Source organism: Spermophilus citellus, assembly GCF_964194105.1.
Source record: "Spermophilus citellus genome assembly, chromosome: 1".
NCBI classification, from domain to species: Eukaryota; Metazoa; Chordata; class Mammalia; order Rodentia; family Sciuridae; genus Spermophilus; species Spermophilus citellus.
The window spans coordinates 176641653-176647928 of NC_138182.1; the positions used below are offsets into that span (position 1 = coordinate 176641653).

A 6276-nucleotide genomic window follows, 5' to 3' on the forward strand; every position below is an offset into this window, starting at 1 on the left:
TACTCTGCAACTCTGAACATGGATTCATCTCCTTCCACAGTTGGTGAGGGATCATGTTTAAAGAGAACCACCAAAGGGAGAAGGAAAGGGATGTGTAAAGCCAGAATGGTAAATGTTTTTGATTAAATAAGAGCACAAATAGGTATTTATTTTCCCTTGGGCTGTCTTTGACTCAATACATGACCTTGTAAATTTCATTTCCCCTTGCTGAGCTTCACTGTTTTCATCTCACAATTAAGGATAATAATGCCAACCTGACTTATATCATGGGATTGCTGAAAGAGTAAAATAAAAAAAAAATATTTAAAAATAGAGATGGGGAAAATAGAAAATGTATATACAATTTTGTGTAGTGTAACTGTCATTTCTTTTTTTATTATACCTTTTACTTAAACATGATGACAGATAATAACAAAAATATTGGTACTATAGTAGAATTTCAAACTTAATTTTCAGACACTTCTGAATAGTTTCATGGTTTAGCTATTGCTATAGTTTGGGTCTGAAATGTCCTCCAAATGCATGTGTTAAAGGTTTCGTCACCAGCCCATGACACTATTGGGAGGTGTAGAAACTTGAAAAAGTAGGGCCTATGCTGGGGAAGGATACTGACCAAATTATATTGTTAAATTGTGTGCAGGTACAAACGTTTAACAATGAATCCCACTATTATGTATAATTATAATGCACCACCAACAAAAAAAGAGATGGGGCCTAGTGACAGGAAGTTAGGGTATGGGAGGTGGTCAGGCTCCTGCAGGAGCCATTGTTCTTCAGCCTGTCCCTGTCTTTCTTTGCTCCCTAACTGCCATGAAGCAAGCAGCTTCCTCTGCCATGATGTGTGACCTTGTTACAGGACCAAAAGCAATAGGGCCAAGCAACCATGGATTGAAACCTCTAAAACTGTGAGCCAAAATAAACATTTCCTCTTTGAAGTTAATTATCTCAGGTATTTGTTACAGTAATGAAAAGCTGAACTCACCTTCAGATTTGCCTTCCCTCCCCAGTTTGTTCTGAGCACCTATTCAAGTATAAACTTATTTCCAGTGTGAGGGATGAGGGAAGCCCAGAGGAATCTGAAAAGGCCAAGCCCCTGTATTCATCTACTTTCCTGTCATTTTATCTCCTGCTGTAGCTCACATCGTGAAGATTTTCTCTCTCTTCTCTGTAGGACACTTAATTTGGAAGAATGTTGGCCCTTGAATAAGCATTCCCATCATCAAATTGGGACTTAAGAGGATACCTCAAAAACAATTAAAAAGAATCTGTATCCATGTGTGCTGAACATGTCTTAATCTGGGTCTATAACTACATTCTTGTTCCTGCTGAAAATTACAGTACACTTCTAACCAAGCAAGGCACGTCCACTTATCTGATGCTGCTGTCAGTGATAGAAAAGGATCATATTATGGATTTGGCAGGGAGGAAAAGGAAGATTTATTTCCAAGGCTTGAAGATTTATCTTTTCCAGATATGCAAAAACCAGTCACAGCATTAAAAAAAAATCAATGAAAAGTGATCATGTTTTGTGAAGAGAAGGAACTATTCTTGACTTTAAAATAAATGAAGATTTATAAGGATCCCAAATCCATGGCTTTAAAAAAATAATTTAATAATAGCATGCTAGGGGGACAATCAGATCCTTAACTGCCCCCTTACAGTGAGGCAATGCCTCCATTTAAATGAACATCTATGTTGACTGTTTAAATTCCCCCTTTCTCTTTTCTCCTCCCATCATTTAGTTTTTTCAACGTTCAGCATAGCTAAAAAGTCTAAGTAGGGAATTGCACATAATTACAGGCTCTGCACCAGTGGCAAAGTGATGTTTCTTCCTAAGTATTTGTAATCATCTGTTCTACTCTTCCTTCCTTCTCTGGACAATTTAGTTAGAATGACAGCAGTGTCCTTTATTTCTCTTGAAGTCATCATTGGGTTTCATTATGTGGGCAGTTAATAAACATATCAAGAAGTACAATATTATGTTTTCCATGTACATGTATGTATACATAAATAGAAAAACACCACAATATATAAATATAGTTAAAGGGGGGACATATCTAAATTAAGTTTATCCACTAAAGTTATATGGTAAGTTGAGGAGATTTGAAAGACTAACTGGAAGGTCATGACCACCCTGGATGTGTCAGCCTGCACCTGCCAGCTGAGGGGTTGTCTTGTGCTATTAGGTGAGGATTCAGTGGCATCCTCTGCCCTCACAACCTTTTCTTTATTACTGACTTAGAGAAATCTGACATTGCCAAAACCCTTAACTTGAATATGCTTCACAGAGCAGGATTCTTGCCAAATTCAAAGCTCTTGTTAGTTTGCAAGACAAGCTACCATGCTGAACAAGAGACTGATACTAGAAGCCAGCAATCACAATGGGAATAAATCCCACGATCTGTGGTTTCTAAATGTCTTAATCTACACGGATCTTGAGAGTGATACCGGCTTAATTTTGAGAATAATTTTACAAAGAAAATACAGGAGGACATGGAGTTAAATTCCCAAATTTCGTTCCTCTGGCAGTTCTTTCCTAACTTCCAAAGCCGTTTTATTCCCCAGGTTATGAATCAATGCCCATTTTCTCTTCTTAGCATTAAATTCATAACCAAGAATATATATCAGTACCTCACTTACATAGTCAAGAAAAGCTGCCTTGGATAAAGGAGATTCCAGTTGTCACTTAACATAGTCCCATAATGTCATTGTACATTTAAACCCATTTTTGAGGGAAGTGTTTTCCAAACATCGTTTTCCTTTCTCCTGTCTCAGTGACCTTGTTGTCATGAGGACTTGGGATAGTTGCTGGGGCCTTCTGTGCAGTGCAGTCCTGCACCTAGGCTGTCAGGATTTCTGAGGGGAGTCAGGTCCTATTGGTGCATTGTGAGGAGCACAGTGAGGTCACAGGTTCAACTTGCCTGTATCTCCTGTCTTCTCTACTTTTTGGTGATCCCAATCATTAAGAAAAGTTGTAATTGATAGTAAATTTTCTATCAGGAATAGTTCAAATAAAGTATTTCAACTTGAGGAAGAGATGCTCTTCAGTATGAGCCTATGGCTGGATTTCTTCTTATTGCCTCTAATTTATTGGCTGGAACTGCTCCTATATGCTGCTATTCTCCATCTTTTCTATAATTATGTTTCCCTTTTCCTGAAGATTTATACCTTCTAGGTTTTAAAATTTAGACATTTAGCTTTGGAGTCATTTTTTAAAAAAAATTTTGAGTGGTAAAATGCAAAAATTTAGTGCCTAAACCAAACTTATCACACGAAGTCATTCTATGTTATCTTTGCCTCTGTGGTCAGCATGGATTTCTGTCATATCCTGATGGTTATAATATATAAAACTTCCTAGCAGATGGATACCTTCTAAATCTTTCACTTATCAACCTACTACAATTTTCTTTCAGTCTCTTTCTCTTCTTCCTACCAAAATTGTTCTCAATAAGGCCAACATTTTTTTTTAGTTTCCTATTGTTGCTGTATCAATTATCATAAACTTGATAGCTTAAAATAATATAAATTTATTTTCTTATAGTTCTGTAGGGTCCACCTCAAGAGCCTTAACTGCAAAGTTCCCTTTGCATATAAATAATATTCATAGATTCTAGGGATTAGAACCTGAATATCCAGCCTATAGCAGACTGATTTCTTAGTTTCAAATCCAGTGTTTTTTTCCGTCCCTATCCTAACTCCTTGAATATTTGAGGCTTTCAGTTACTCTAGGAAAAGCGACTCCCCCGAATTTCAAGATAGTTATTTTCTATTGATATGATATCTTTGTCTCTGCTTCTAGAATGTAGGCCTCTGAGAGTAAGAACTCTGGCTATCTTTTTTATTGCTCTATTCCTAGTGCACTGAGTGTGCCTGCTACTATCAAATCACCAAAGTCGTCATCTAATAGAAATTGGATGAGCTTCTCTCATTTCTAGTTCTATCCTATCTCACTCTCTTTTTCCTTCACTGGAAACTTCTTCTGTTCCCATGGGTCAAGATTAGTATTCCCCCGGGCTTATTGCTAGCCTGCTTTTTTTCTCCTAATATGCTAGGTGGACACAGTTCCAGTTACATCCTGTAGGCTCTCATACATGCACTCAAGCCCAGACCTGTTTTGTATTTCCAACTTTTATCTTTATCTGGATGTCGAACAGCACGACAAATTCACCATGTCTTATCTTTCATATCCACCAAGCACAACCAAAACCAAATTTTCTTTCTCTAATTCTCTATCAGTGAGCAAGTACTAGGTTTTACCCAATAGCCAGAGCAAGAAGAGTGGGAGTCATCCCAGACTTCATGCTTTCTATTTCCTCCTCCACCACCATCCTCTCCTCAGTCCAGTCTATGAACTTCTGTCGAACTCAGATTTAAAAACTACTTATAGTTCTAACTTCTTGGTTCAAATCCTCATTATTTCCATGGATAGGATATAAGTGAACTTACCACTCTGTTCTCAACTTCTCTCGAACATGTTAGAATGACACACTCAAAATTTTGGATGTATACCAGGTTACTGATTGTTGCCTGCCCGGCTTCCAGTCTCTGATGAATGGGCAGTGATTATGATCTGCATCCTTCATGATCTTGGCACTCATAGCCAACTGGGCCAGGAATTGGCATTTGTCCCAAATCTTCTATAGGTTTGGTCAGCCAATCTATAACTTGGATGACTGGTTGTTAAATACAAGCTGAATAAAATTTTCCTTTTCAAATTTTTGAATAGAGAAGCTGAGAGAAGCTAGTCTGAAGCTGTTCAGACCAACGTTTTGCTAAAAAGAAAGTTCAGGCATGAGCAGGCCGCAGTTATGGCGATGTGGATATTGTGTGAGCTGGGGAGCTGGAAGCCCAGAGAGAACAGGATAAGAAAGAAGTTGTGAAAAGGATGTCTCAGTGTCTGATGGTTCTTTAGTTGTACTTTCTGAAGCCTAATCACATTGTGTTTTCTACTTCACATGTTCATAAGATTGTTACACAATTAAAACAAGATAAAACCAAAAGCTCTAGTCTGAGTGAACCCCTATTTCCTGCAATAAACTAACAATTATGTGTTCCAGTAAGCCCTTATAATGTTATGATGAGACATCTGGAAGAAAGAAGCAATGTGATGATGCTAAGGACAGCAAAATGAAGTCCCAAACTCACTGTTTATTCCAGTTCTTAAAGCATTAGCTTAAGGGGGAAGAAAGAAAGGTTAATAATGAGTTTCTGATGTGAAACTTAATCTTTATGTAAGAACAAATCGATCCCTTGTAAACATAATTTCAGAAAGGGAAAATAGTCTCAGCTACAAATACCACACGCAAATTATTGCAGTAACTGATATAACATTTTTCTAATATTTGTTAATAGTGGGATAATCAAACTACCTTTTAGATGCCATGATTTGAGATATCTGTCTTTCCTTTTGCCAGTGATGGGGACTAGAGGAAATGCTGAAGATCTCCAGGATTCTTAGTCACATCACCATATTCCTTTCTCAAATAAGTAAATTTATTGAAGATTAATAGATTAAAAAGAATATTAGGCATATTTAATCAATATTTTGAATATGAGATACTATCAGAAAGCATCTTTACTTAGGTCTCTCATTATCTCTATAAATGTATTCAGACTATTTTTTTTCCTGTTTAAAAACCCAGGCAATGTCAGGACTCTTCAGAATTCTCATGTAACAGAAAGTCCCACAGTCACTTCCAACCATGTTTAGTGCATCTGATTTCATGTCATAATAAAAACTTAGGACTTGATTGAAAATTAAGTCCTAACAGTTTCCCCATGAGAAACCATGTACAGGTGCAAAGCTGAGGAAGAGGAAGGCCCTTCTCTGCTTGCTCCTGGAAGGTTTTGATCCTTCTAGGGTGGGATGGGAGAAGGAAAGAGAAATGGGAAGCAGTGGGAATATTCTTATCTGAACACTGGAGCTATAAGCTGTCATCCTGCTTTCCTGGACCTGCTAAATGTTTAAAGAAGGCCATATTTTGTATAGGTTGTTGTGGTTCTGGGAGATTGCAGCCATTACTAGTAATGTCTTGCCCATTGTTCCCTTTGTGCAAATGTGTTCCAGTGAAGCAAACTTCTCAGCCCAGTTACCTGGTGTTTCCCTTCTGCTTCTCCACTTCTGAGCCCTATCTGTACTGAAGGAGCCCTCCCTCATGGTTGGCCCACATACAATCCAGGAGGAAACCCCCCCCTTCCCCCCACACACACACATACACACTCTTCCCCTGGACAATCTTGAAGCAATAACAGCTGCCTGAACTATACTGAAGATGC

The 6276-nt window shown here is 38.0% G+C and overlaps 1 protein-coding gene across 1 annotated transcript in view; it reads right to left on the reverse strand.

The window, feature by feature from the left end:
• Positions 1-6276, reverse strand: part of MARCHF3 (membrane associated ring-CH-type finger 3) — a 175123-nt gene that overhangs the window by 161778 nt on the left and 7069 nt on the right. The gene's annotated exons all lie outside the window — the stretch shown is intronic.